Below are 17,861 nucleotides of genomic sequence, written 5' to 3' on the forward strand. Positions count from 1 at the left end.
TATTTTATAATTTACATAAAATATCAAAAGGGCACCAAATATATCTTATATAGTGTACATAAAATATCAAAAAGTAGAGTAAATATATTTCATATAATGTACATATAATATTAACTAAAATACAACGAATACATTTTATATACTGTAATTGAAATTTCAAAAATTATAGTAAATATATATTACATACTGTAGTAAAGATATCAAAAAGTACACCAAATATGTGTCATATATACTGTAAATAAACTGTCAAAAACTACATTAATTATATTTAATATACTGTATATAAAATATCAAAAATTACACCAAATGTATATTATATACTGTAAATAAAATATCAAAAAGGACAGTAAATATATATGACACACCCTATGTAAAATATCAAAAACTACAACAAATATATATAATATAATTTACATAAAATATCAAAAGGACACCAAATATGTCTTATATACTGTACATAAAATATCAAATAGTACAGTAAATATATTTCATATATTGTACATGTAATATTAACTGAAAGTACACCAAATACATTTTCTATGCTGTAAATAAAATATCAAAAATTACAGTAAATATATATTACATACTGTACATAAAATATGAAAAAGTACACCAAATATGTGTTATATATACTGTAAATAAACTATCAAAAAATACAGTAATTATATTTAATATACTGTACATAAAATATCAAAAATTACACCAAATGTATATTATATGCTGTAAATAAAATATCAAAAAGGACAGTAAATGTATATGACACACCCTATGTAAAATATCAAAATCTACACAAAATATATATTATATAATTTACATAAAATATCAAAAGTACACCAAATATATATTATATACTGTACATAAAATATCTAAATGAACAGTAAATATATTTCATATATTGTACATATAATATTAACTAAAAGTACACCAAATACATTTTATATGTTGTAAATAAAATATCAAAATACAGTAAATATATATTACATACTCTACGTAAAATATCAAAAAGTACACGAAATATGTGTTATATATACTGTAAATAAACTATCAAATACTACAGTAATTATATTTAATATACTGTACTTAAAATATCAAAAATTACACCAAATGAATATTATATACTTTAAATAAAATATCAAAAAGGACAGTAAACATATACTACACACCCTATGTAAAATATCAAAAACTACACCAAATATATATTATATAAATTACATAAAATATCAAAAGGACACCAAATATATCTTATATACTGTAGATAAAATATCAAAAAGCACAGTAAATATATTTCATATATTGTACATATAATATTAACTAAAAGTACACCAAATACATTTTATATACTGTAAATAAAATATCAAAAACTACAGTAAATATATATTACACACAGTACATAAAATGTCAAAAACTACACCAAATATGTGTTATATATACTGTAAATAAACTATCAAAAACTGCAATAATTATATTTAATATAATGTACATAAAATATCAAAAATTATACCAAATGTATATTATATACTGTAAATAAAATATCAAAAAGAACAGTAAATATATATGACACACCCTATGTAAAATATCAAAAACTACACCAAATATATGATATAATTTACATAAAATTTCAAAAGGACACCAAATATATCTTATACACTGTACATAAAATATCAAAAAGTACAGTAAACATATTTCATATATTGTACAAATAATATTAACTGAAAGTACACCAAATAGCTTTTATATGCAGTAAATAAAATATCAAAAATACAGTAAATATATATTACATACTGTACATAAAATATCAAAAAGTACACCAAATATGTGGTACATATACTGTAAATAAACTATCACAAACTACAGTAATTATATTTAATATACTGTAGATAAAATATCAAAAATTACCCCAAATGTATATTATATAATCCAAAAAAAATATGAAAAAGGACAGTAAATATATATGACACTCTATGTAAATTATCAAAAACTACAAAAAATATATGCTATATAATTTACATAAAATACAAAAAGGACAGCAAATATATATATTATAGTGTACATAAAATATCAAAAAGAACAGTAAATATATATGACACACCCTATGTAAAATATCAAAAACTACACCAAATATATGATATAATTTACATAAAATTTCAAAAGGACACCAAGTATATCTTATACACTGCACATAAAATATCAAAAAGTACAGTAAACCTATTTCATATATTGTACACATAATATTAACTAAAAGTACACCAAATATATTTTATATACTGTAAATAAAATATCAAAAAGTACAGTAAATGTATATTACATACTGTACATAAAATATCAAAAATTACACCAAATGTATATTATATACTGTAAATAAAATATCAAAAATTTCAGTAAATATATATTACACACCATTTGTAAAATATCAGAAACTACACCAAATATATATTATATAATTTACATAAAATATCAAAATGCCACCAAATATATCTTATATACTTTACATAAAATATCAAAAAGTACAGTAAATATGTTTCATATATTGTACATATAATATTAACTAAAAGTACACCAAATACATTTTATATACTGTAAAAAAAATTTCAAAAAAAACAGTAAATATGTATTACATACTGTACATAAAATATCAAAAAGTACACCAAATATGTGTTATATATACTGTAAATAAACTGTCACAAACTACAGTAATTATATTTAATGTACTGTGCATAAAATATCAAAAATTACACCAAATGTATATTATACACTCTAAATAAAATATGAAAAATATAGTAAATATATATTACACTCTATGTAAAATATCAAAAGTACCCCAAATATATATTATATAATTTACATAAAATATCAAAAGTACACCAAATATATATTATATACTGTACATAAAATATCAAAAAGTAAAGTAAATATATTTCATATATTGTACATATAATATTAACTAAAAGTACACCAAATACATTTTATATACTGTAAATAAAATACCAAAATTCAGTAAATATATATTACATACTCTACATAAAATATCAAAAAGTACACCAAATATGTGTTATATATACTGTAAATAAACTATGAAAAACTACAGTAATTATTTTTAATACACTGTTCTTAAAATACCAAAAATTACACCAAATGTATATTATACACTGTAAATAAAATATCAAAAATTGAGTAAATATATAATAAACACCCTAAGTAAAATATCAAAAACTACACAAAATATATTATATAATTTACATAAAATATCAAAACTCCACTAAATATATCTTATATACTGTAGATAAAATATCAAAATTACAGTAAATATGTTTCATATATTTTACATATAATATTAACTAAAATTACACCAAATACATTTTATACACTGTAAATAAAATTTCAAAAAGTACAGTAAATATATATTACATGCTGTACATAAAATATCAAAAAGTACACCAAATATGTGTTAGATATACTGTAAATAAACTATCAAAATCTACAGTAATTATATTTAATATACTTTACATAAAATATCAAAAATTACACTAAATGTATATTGTAGACTGTAAATAATATGACAAAAAGGAAAGTAAAAATATATTACACACCCTATGTAAAATATCAAAAACTACAGCAAATATATATTATATAATTTACATAAAATATCAAAAGGACACCAAATATATCTTATGTACTGTAAATAAAATATCATAATGTACAGTAAATATATTTCATATATTGTATATATAATATTAACTTAAAGTACACAAAATACATTTCATATACTGTGAATAAAATATCAAAAACTACACTAAATGTATATTACATACTGTACATAAAATATCAAAAAGTACACCAAATATGTGTTACATATACTGTAAATAAAGTATCAAAAACTACAGTAATTATATTTAATATACTGTATATAAAATATCACAAATTACACCAAATGTATATTATATACTGTAAATAAAATATCAAAAAGAACAGGAAATATATATGACACACCCTATGTAAAATATCAAAAACTACACCAAATATATATTATATAATTTACATAAAATACCAAAAGGACACCAAATACAACTTATACACTGTACATAAAATATCAAAAGTTACAGTCAATATATTTCATATATTGTACAAATAATATTAACTAAAATTACACCAAATACATTTTATATTCTGTAAATAAAATATCAAAAAGCACAGTAAATATATATTACATAATGTACACAAAATATCAAAAAGTACTCCAAATATGTGTTACATATACTGTAAATAAACTGTCAAAAACTACAGTAATTATATTTAATATACTGTACATAAAATATCAAAAATTACACCTAATGTATATTATATACTGTAAATAAAATATAAAAAAGTACAGTAAATATATATTACACACCCTTTGTAAAATATCAAAAACTACACCAAATATATATTATATAATTTACATGAAATATCAAAAGGCCACCAAATATATCTAATATACTGTACAAAAAATATCAAAAATACAGCAAATATGTTTCATATATTGTACATATAATATTAACTAAAAGTACACCAAATACATTTTATATACTGTAAATAAAATTTCCAAATGTACAGTAAATATATATTACATACTGTACATAAAATATCAAAAAGTATACCAAATATGTGTTATATATACTGTAAATAAACTATCACAAACTACAGTCATTATATTTAATATACTGTACATAAAATATGAAAAATTACAACAAATGTATATTATATACTCTAAATAAAATATGAAAAAGACAGTAAATATATATTACACTCTCTGTAAAATATCAAAAGTACCCCAAATATATATTATATAATTTACATAAAATATCAAAAGTACACCAAATATATCTTATATACTGCACATAAAATATCAAAAAGTACAGTATATATATTTTATATATTGTACATATAATATTAACTAAAAGTACACCAAATACATTTTATATACTGTAAATAATATATCAAAAAGTTCAGTAAATATATATTACATACAGTACATAAAATATCAAAAAGTACACCAAATAAGTGTTATATATACTGTAAATAAAGTATCAAAAACTACAGTAATTATATTTAATATACTGTACATAAAATATCAAAAATTACACCAAATGTATATTATATACTGTAAATAAAACACCAAAAAGGAGAGTAAATATATATGACACATCTTTTGTAAAATATCAAAATCTACACCAAATATATATTATATAATTCACATAAAATATCAAAAGGACACCAAATATATATTATATACTGTACATAAAATATCAAAATGTACAGTAAATATATTTCATATATTATACAAATAATATTAACTAAAAGTACACCAAATACATTTTCTATAATGTAAATAAAGAATCAAAATTCAGTAAATATATATTACATAATCTACATAAAATATCAAAAAGTACACCAAATATGTGTTATATATACTGTAAATAAACTATCCAATACTACAGTAATTATATTTAATATACTGTACATAAAATATCAAAAATAACCCCAAATGTACATTATATACCGTAAATAAAATATCAAAAAGGACAGTAAATATATACTACACACCCTATGTAAAATATCAAAAACTACACCAAATATATATTTTCAAATTTACATAAAATATAAAAAGGACACCAAATATATCTTATATACTGTACATAAAATATCAAAAGGTACAGTAAATATATTTCATATATTGTACAGATAATATTAACTAAAAGTACACCAAATACATTTTATATACTGTAAATAATATATCAAAAAGTACAGTAAATATATAATACATACAGTACATAAAATATCAAAAAGTACACCAAATATGTGTTATATATACTGTAAATAAACTGTCAAAAACTACAGTAATTATATTTAATATACTGTACATATAATATCAAAAATTACACCAAATGTATATTATATACTGTAAATAAAATATCAAAAGGGCAGTAAATATATATGACACATCCTTTGTAAAATATCAAAAACTACCCCAAATATATATTATATAATTTATATAAAATATCAAAAGGCCACCAAATATATCTTATATACTGTACATAAAATATCAAAAATTACACTAAATATGTTTCATATATTGTAAATATAATATTAACTTAAAGTACACCAAATACATTTTATATACAGTAAATAAAATTTCAAAATGAACTGTTAATATATATTACTTACTGTAAATAAAATATCAAAAAGTACACGAAATATGTGTTATATATACTGTAAATAAACTATCAAAAACTACAGAAATTATAATTAATATACTGTACATAAAATATCAAAAATTAAACCAAATGTATATTTTATACTGTAAATAAAATATCAAAAAGTACAGTAAATATATATTACACACCCTATGTAAAATATCAAAAACTACACCAAATATATATTTTATAATTTACATAAAATATCAAAAGGCCACCAAATATATCTTATATACTGTACATAAGATATCAAAAACTACAGTAATTTTGTTTCATATATTGTACATATAATATTAACTAAAAGTACACCAATTACATTTTATATACTGTAAATAAAATTTCAAAAGGTACAGTAAATATATATTACATACTGTACATAAAATATCAAAAAGTACACCAAATATGTGCTATATATACTGTAAATAAAGTATCATAATCTACAGCAATAATATTTAATATACTGTACATAAAATATCAAATATTACACCAAATGTATACTATATACTGTAAATAAAATATTGAAAAGACAGTAAATATATATTGCACACCCTATGTAAAATATCAAAAACTACACGAAATATATATTATATAATTTACATAAAATATCAAAATGCCACCAAATATATCTTATATACTGTACATAAAATATCAAAAAGTACAGTAAATATGTTTCATATATTGTACATATAATATTTACTAAAAGTACACCAAATACATTTTACATACTGTAAATAAAATTTCAAAAATACAGTAAATATATATTACATACTGTACATAAAATATCAAAAAGTACACCAAATATGTGTTATATATACTGTAAATAAACTATCAAAAACTACAGTAATTATATTTAATATACTGTACATAAAATATCAAAAATTACACCAAATATATGTTATATACTCTAAAAAAATATGAAAAAGTTCAGTAAATATATATTACACTCTATGTAAAATATCAAAAACTACACCAAATATATATTATATAATTTACATAAAATATCAAAAGTACACCAAATATATATTATATACTGTACATAAAGTATCAAAAAGTACAGTAAATATATTTCATATATTGTACATATAATATTAACTAAAAGTACACCAAATATATTTCATATACTGTTAAAAATATCAAAAAGTACAGTAAATATATATTACATACTCTACATAAAATATCAAAAAGTACACCAAATATGTGTTATATATACTGTAAATAAACTATCAAAAACTACAGTAATTATATTTAATATACTGTACTTAAAATATCAAAAATTACACCAAATGTATATTATACACTGTAAATAAAATATCAAAAACACAGTAAATATATACTACACACCCTATGTAAAATATCAAAAACTACACCAAAGATATATTATATAATTTACATAAAATATCAAAAGGACACCAAATATATCTTATATACTGTACATAAAATATCAAAAAGTACAGTAAACATATTTCATATATTGTACATATAATATTAACTAAAAGTACACCAAATACATTTTATATACTGTGAATAAAATATCAAAAAGTTCAGTAAATGTATATTACATACTGTACATAAAATATCGAAAAGTACACCAAATATGTGTTATATATACAATTAATAAACTATCAAAAACTACAGTAATTATATTTAACATACTGTACATTAAATATCAAAAATTACACCAAATGTATATTATATAGTGTAAATAAAATATCAAAAAGAACAGTAAATATATAGTACACGCCCTATGTAAAATATCAAAAACTACAAAAAATATATATTATATAATTTACATAAAATATCAAAAGGACACCAAATATATCTTATACACTGTACATAAAATATCAAATAGTACAGTAAATATATTTCACATATTGTACAAATAATATTAACTAAAAGTACACCAAATACATTTTATATACTTTAATAAAATATCAAAAATTCAGTAAATATATATTACATAATGTACATATAATAAGAAAAAGTACACCAAATATGTGTTATATATACTGTAAATAAACTATCAAAAACTACAGTAATTATATTTAATATACTGTACATAAAATATGAAAATTACACCTAATGTATTTTATATACTGTAAATAAAATATCAAAAAGTACAGTAAATATATATTACACACCCTATGTAAAATATCAAAAACTACATCAAATATATATTATATAATTTACATAAAATATCAAAAGGCCACCGAATATATCTTATATACTGTTCAAAAAATATCAAAATGTACAGCAAATATGTTTCATATATTGTACATGTAATATTAACTAAAAGTACACCAAATACAATTTATAGACTGTAAATAAAATTTCAAAAAGTACAGTAAATATATATTACATACTGTACATAAAATATCAAAAAGTACACAAAATATGTGTTTTATATACTGTAAATAAACTATCACAAACAACATTAATTATATTTAATATACTGTACATAAAATACCAAAAATTACACCAAATGTATATTATAAACTCTAAATAAAATATGAAAAAGGACAGTAAATATGTATTACACTATATGTAAAATATCAAAAGTACACCAAATATATATTATATAATTTACATAAAATATCAAATGTACACCAAATATATCTTATATAATGTACATAAAATATCAAAAAGTACAGTATATATATTTTATATATTGTACATATAATATTAACTAAAAGTACACCAAATACATTTTATATACTGTAAATAAAATATCAAAAATTACAGTAAATATATATTACATAGAGTATATAAAATATCAAAAAGTACACAAAATAAGTGTTATATATACTGTAAATAAAGTATCAAAAACTACAGTAATTATATTTAATATACTGTACATAAAATATCAAAAATTACACCAAACGTATATGATATACTGTAAATAAAATACCAAAAATGAGAGTAAATATATATGACACATCCTATGTAAAATATCAAAATCTACACCAAATATATATTCTATAATTTACATAAAATATCAAAAGGACACCAAATATATATTATATACTGTACATAAAATATCAAAAAGTACAGTAAATATATTTCATATATTATGCATATAATATTAACTAAAAGTACACCAAATACATTTTATATAATGTAAATAAAGTATCACAATACAGTAAATATATATTACAAACTCTACATAAAATATCAAAAAGTACACCAAATATGTGTTATATATACTGTAAATAAACTATCCAAAACTACAGTAATTATATTTAATATACTGTACATAAAATATCAAAAATTACACCAAATGTATATTATATAACGTAAATAAAATATCAAAAAGGACAGTAAATATATACTACACACCCTATGTAAAATATCAAAAACTACACCAAATATATATTTTAAAATTTACATAAAATATAAAAAGGACACCAAATATATCTTATATACTGTACATAAAATATCAAAAGGTACAGTAAATATATTTCATATATTGCACATATTAACTAAAAGTACGCCAAATACATTTTATATACTGTAAATAAAATATCAAAAAGTACAGTAAATATATAATACATACAGTACATAAAATATCAAAAAGTACACCAAATATGTGTTATATATACTGTAAATAAAGTATCAAAAACTACAGTAATTATATTTAATATACTGTACATATAATATCAAAATTACACCAAATGTATATTATATACTGTAAATAAAATATCAAAAAGGGCAGTAAATATATATGACACATCCTATGTAAAATATCAAAAACTACCCCAAATATATATTATATAATTTATATAAAATATCAAAAGGCCACCAAATATATCTTATATACTGTACATAAAATATCAACAATTACACTAAATATGTTTCACGTATTGTAAATATAATATTAACTAAAAGTACACCAAATACATTTTATATACGGTAAATAAAATTTCAAATAGTACTGTAAGTATGTATTACATACTGTACATAAAATATCAAAAAGTACACCAAATAGGTGTTATATATACTGTAAATAAACTATCAAAAACTAAGGTAATTATATTTAATATAATGTACATAACATATCAAAAATTAAACCAAATGTATATTTTATACTGTAAATAAAATATCAAAAATTACAGTAAATATATATTACACACCCTATGTAAAATATCAAAAAATACACCAAATATATATTTTTTAATTTACATAAAATATCAAAAGGCCACCAAATATATCTTATATACTGTACATAAAATATCAAAAAATACAATAAATATGTTTCATATATTGTACATATAATATTAACTAAAAGTAAACCAAGTACATTTTATATACTGTAAATAAAATTTCAAAATGTCCAGTAAATACATATTACATACTGTACATAAAATAGCAAAAAGTACACCAAATATATGCTATATATACTGTAAATAAACTATCAAAATCTATAATAATAATATTTAATATACAGTACATAAAATATCAACAATTACACCAAATGTATATTACATACTGTAAATAAAATATGAAAAATACAGTAAATATATATTGCACACCATATGTAAAATATCAAAAACTACACCAAATATATATTATATAGTTTACATAAAATATCAAAAGGACACCAAATATATCTTATACACTGTACATAAAATATCAAAAAGTACAGTAAATATATTTCATATATTGTACATATAATATTAACTAAAAGTACACCAAATACATTTTATATACTGTAAATAAAATATCAAAAGTACAGTAAATATATATTACATACTGTACATAAAATATCGAAAAGTACACCAAATATGTCTCATATATACTGTAAATAAACTATCAAAAACTACAGTAATTATATTTAATATACTGTACATAAAATATCAAAAATTACACCAAATGTATATTATATACTGTAAATAAAACATCAAAAAGTACAGATAATATATACTGCACACCCTTTGTAAAATATCAAAAACTACACCAAATATGTATTATATAATTTACATAAAATATCAAAAGGACACCAATTGTATCTTATATACTGTACATAAAATATCAAAAAGTACAGTAAATACGTTTCATATATTGTACATATAATATTAACTAAAAGTACACCAAATACATTTTATATACTGTAAATGAAATATCAAAAATTAAAGTAAATGTATATTACATACTGTACATAAAATATCGAAATGTACACCAAGTATGTGATACATATACTGTAAATAAACTATCAAAAACTACAGTAGTTGTATTTAATATACTGTACATTAAATATCAAAAATTACACCAAATGTATATTTTACACTGTAAATAAAATATCAAAAAGAACAGTAAATATATATGACACACCCTACGTAATATATCAAAAACTACATCAAAGATATATTATATAATTTACATAAAATATCAAAAGGAAACCAAATATATCTTATACACTGTACATAAAATATCAAAAAGTACAGTAAATATATTTCATATATTGTACATATAATATTAACTAAAAGTACACCAAATACATTTTATGTACTGTAAATAAAATATCAAAAATACAGAAAATATATATTACATACTGTTCATAAAATATCGAAAAGTACACCAAATATGTGTTATATACACTGTAAATAAACTATCAAAAACTACAATAATTATATTTAATATAGTGTACATAAAATATAAAAAATTACACCAAATGTATAATATACTGTAAATAAAATATTAAAAAGTACAGTCAATATATATTACACACCCTATGTAAATTATGACAAACTACACCAAATATATATTATATAATTTACATAAAATATCAAAATGTACAGTAAATATATTTCATATATTGTACATATAATATTAACGAAAAGTCCACCAAATACATTTTATATACTGTAAATAAAATATCAAAAATTACAGTAAATATATATTACATACTGTACATGAAATCTCAAAAAGTACACCAAATATGTGTTATATATACTGTAAATAAACTATCAAAAACTACAGTAATTATATTTAATATACTGGAAATAAAATGTCAATAATTGCAGCAAATGTATATTATTTACTGTAAATAAAATATCAAAAAGTACAGTAAATATATATTACACACCCTATGTAAAATATCACAAACTACACGAAATATATATTATATAACTTACAGAAAATATCAAAAGGACACCAAATATACCTTATATACTGTACATAATATGTCAAAATGTACAGTAAATATATTTCATATGTTGTACATATAATATTAACTACAAGTACACCAAATACATTTTATATACTGTAAATAAAATATCAAAATATCCAGTAAATATATATTACATACTGTACATAAAATATCAAAAGTACACCAAATATATGTTACATATACTGTAAATAAACTATCAAAAACTACAGTAATTATATTTAATATACTGTACACAAAATATCAGAAATTACACCAAATGTATATTATTTACTGTAAATAAAATATCAAAAAGTATAGTAAATATATATTACACACCATATGAAAAATATCACAACCTACACCAAATATATATTACATAATTTCCATAAAATATCACAGGTACACCAAATATATCTTATATACTGTACATAAAATATCAAAAAGTACACCAAATTAGTGTTATATATACTGTAAATAAACTATCAATACCTACAGTAATTACATTTAATATACTGTACATAAAATATCAAAAATTACACCAAATGTATATTATATACTGTAAATAAAATATCAAAAAGGACAGTAAATATATATGACAAAACCTATGTAAAATATCAAAAACTACACCAAATATATATTATATAATTTATATAAAATATCAAAAGGCCACCAAATATATCTTATATACTGTACATAAAATATCAAAAAGTACAGTAAATATGTTTCATATATTGTAAATATAATATTAAATAAAAGTACACCACATACATTTTATATAATGCAAATAAAATTTCAAAAAGTACTGTAAATATATATTATATACTGTACATAAAATATAAAAAGTACAGGAAATATATTTCTTATATTGTACATATAATATTAACTAAAAGTACACCAAATACATTTTATATACTGTGAATAAATATCAAAATTTACAGTAAATGTATATTACATACTGTACATAAAATATCAAAAAATACACCAAATATGTGTTATATATACTGTAAATGAACTATCAAAAACTACAGAAATTACATTAAATATACTGTACATAAAATATCAAAAATTACACCAAATGTATATTATACACTGTAAATAAAATATCAAAAAGAACAGTAAATATATATGACACACCCTATGTAAAATATCAAAAACTACACCAAATATATATTACATAATTTACATAAAATAGCAAAAGGCCACCAAATATATCTTAAATACTGTACATGAAATATCAAAAAGTACAGTACATATGTTTCATATATTGTACATATAATATTAACTAAAAGTACACCAAATACATTTTATATACTGTAAATGAAATTTCAAAATGTATAGTAAATATATATTACATACTGTACATAAAATATCAAAAAGTACACCAAATATGTGTTTCATATACTTTAAATAAACTATCAAAATCTACAGTAATTATATTTAATATACTTTACATAAAATATCAAAAATTACACCAAAAGTATATTGTAGACTGTAAATAATATATCTAAAAGGCCAGTAAATATATATGACACACCCTATGTAAAATATCAAAAAGTACACCAAATATATATTATATAATTTACATAAAATATCAAAAGGACACCAAATATATATTATACACTGTACATAAAATATCAAAAAGTACAGTAAATATATTTCATATATTGTAAATATAATATTAACTAAAAGTACACCAAATACGTTTTATATACTGTAAATAAAATTTCAAAAAGTACAGTAAATATATATTACATACTGTACATAAAATATCAAAAAGTACACCAAATATATGCTATATATACTGTAAATAAACTATCAAAAACTACAGTAATTATATTGAATATACTGTACATAAAATATAAAAAATTACACGAAATGTATATTATATACTGTAAATAATATATCAAAAAGCACAGTAAATATATATTACACACCCTATGTAAAATATCAAAAACTACACCAAATATATATTATGTAGTTTACATAAAATATCAAAAGGACACCAAATATATCTTATATACTGTACATAAAAAATCAAAAATTTCAGTAAATATGTTTCATATATTGTACATATAATATTAACTAAAAGTACACCAAATACATTTTATATACTGTAAATAAAAAATCAAAATGTACAGTAAATATATATTACATACTGTACATAAAATATCTAAAAGTACACCAAATATGTGTTATATATACTGTAAATAAACTATCAAAAACAACAGTAATTATATTTAATATGCTGTACATAAAATATCAACAATGACACCAAATGTATATTATATACAGTAAATAAAATATCAAAAAGGACAGTAAACCTATATGACACACCCTATGTAAAATATCAAAAACTACACCAAATATATATTATATAATTTACATAAAATATCAAAAGGACACCAAATATATCTTATATACTGTATATAAAATATCAAAAAGTACAGTAAATATATTTCATATACTGTACATATAATATTAACTAAAAGTATACCAAATACATTTTACATACTGTAAATAAAATATCAAAACGTACAGTAAATATATATTACATACTGTACATAAAATATCAAAAAGTACACCAAATATGTGTTATACATACTGTAAATAAACTATCAAACACTACAGTAATTATATTTTATATACTGTACATAAAATATCAAAAATTACACCAAATGTATATTATACACTGTAAAAAAATATCAAAAATTACAGTAAATATATACTACAACCCTATGTAAAATATCAAAAACTACACCAAATATATATTATATAATTTACATAAAATATCAAAAGGACACCACATATATCTTATATACTGTACATAAAATGTCAAAAAGTACAGTAAATACGTTTCATATATTGTACATATAATATTAACTAAAATTACACCAAATACATTTTATATACTGTAAATAAAATTTCAAAAAGTTCAGTAAATATGTATTACATAATGTACATAAAATATGAAAAAGTACACCAAATATGTGTTATATATACTGTAAATAAACTATCAAAAACTACAGTAATTATATTGAATATACTGTACATAAAATATCAAAAATTACACCTAATGTATATTATATACTGTAAATAAAATATCAAAAAGTACAGTAAACCTATATGACACACCCTATGTAAAATATCAAAAACCACACCAAATATATATTATATAATTTACATAAAATATCAAAAGGACAAAAATATATCTTATATACTGTACATAAAATATCAAAAAGTACAGTAAATATGTTTCATAAATTGTATATATAAAATTAACTAAAAGTACACCAAATACATTATATATACTGTAAATAAAATATCAAAATGTACAGTAAATATATATTACATACTGTACATAAATTATCAAAAAGTACATCAAATATGTGTTATATATACTGTAAATAAACTATCAAAAACTACAGTAATTATATTTAATATACTGTTCATTAAATATCAAAAATTACAGCAAATGTATATTATATACTCTAAATGAAATATGAAAAAGTACAGTAAATATATATTACACCCTATGTAAATTATCAAAAACTACACCAAATATATATTATATAATTTACATAAAATATCAAAAGAACACCAAATATATATTATATACTGTATATAAAATATCAAAATGTACAGTAAATATATTTCATATTATGTACATATAATATTAACTAAAAGTACACCAAACACCATTTATATACTGTAAATGAAATATCAAAAAGTACAGTAAATATATATTACATACTGTACATAAAACATCAAAAAGTACACCAAATATGTGTTATATATACTGTAAATAAACTATCAAAATCTACAATAATTATATTTAATATACTGTACATAAAATATCAAATATTACACCAAATGTATATTATGTACTGTAAATAAAATATCAAAAAGACAGTAAATATATACTACACACCCTAGGTAAAATATCAAAAACTACACCAAATATATATTATATAATTTACATAATATATCAAAAGGACACCAAATATATCCTATATACTGTACATAAAATATCAAAAAGTACAGTAAATATGTTTCATATATTGTACATATAATATTAACTAAAAGTACACCAAATACATTTTATATACTGTAAATAAAATATCAAAAATTACAGTAAATATATTGCATACTGTACATAAAATATCAAAAAGTACACCAAATATGTGTTATATATACTGTAAATAAACTATCAAAACTACAGTAATTATATTTAATATACTGTGCATAAAATATCAAAAATTACACCAAATGTATATGATATACTTTAAATAAAGTATCAAATAGTACAGTAAAGATATATTACACACCCTATGTAAAATATCAAAAACTACACCAAATATATATTATATAATTTACATAAAATATCAAAAGGCCACCAAATATATCTTATATACTGTACATAAAATATCAAAAAGTACAGTAAATATGTTTCATATATTGTACATATAATATTAACTAAAATTACACCAAATACATTTTATATACTGTAAACAAAATTTCAAAAGTACACTAAATATATATTACATACTGTACATAAAATATCAAAAAGTACACCAAATATGTGTTTTATATACTGCAAATAAACTATCAAAATCTACAGTAATTATATTTAATATACTGTACATAAAATATCATAAATTACACCAAATGTATATTGTAGACTTTAAATAATATATCAAAAAGGACAGTAAATATATAGTACACACCCTATGAAAAATATCAAAATCTACACCAAATATATATTATATAATTTACATACAATATCAAAAGGACACCAAATATATCTTATATACTGTAAATAAAATATCAAAAAGTACAGTAAACATATTTCATATATTGTACACATAATATTAACTAAAAGTACACCAAATATATCTTATACACTGTACATGAAATATCAAAAAGTACAGTAAATATAATTCATATATTGTACAAATAATATTAACTAAAAGTACACCAAATTCATTTTATATACAGTAAATAAAATATCAAAAAGTACAGTAAATATATATTACATACTGTACATAAAATATCAAAAAGTACACCAAATATGTGTTACATATACTGTAAATAATCTATCAAAAACTACACTAATTATATTTAATATACTGTACATAAAATATCAAAAATTACACCAAATGTATATTATATACTGTAAATAAAATATCAAAAAGTACAGTAAATATATATTTCACTCCTGATGTAAAATATCAAAAACTACACCAAATATATATTATATAATTTACATAATATATCAAATGGCCACCAAATATATCTTAAACACTGTACATAAAATGTCAAAAAGTACAGTAAATATATTTCATATATTGTACAAATAATATTAACTAAAAGTACACCAAATACATTTTATACACTGTAAATTAATTATCCAAAAGCACAGTAAATATATATTACATACGGTACATAAAATATCAAAAAGTACACCAAATATGTGTTATCTATACTGTAAA

The sequence above is a fragment of the Pan paniscus genome, chromosome 14 (genome assembly GCF_029289425.2).
Source record: "Pan paniscus chromosome 14, NHGRI_mPanPan1-v2.0_pri, whole genome shotgun sequence".
NCBI classification, from domain to species: Eukaryota; Metazoa; Chordata; class Mammalia; order Primates; family Hominidae; genus Pan; species Pan paniscus.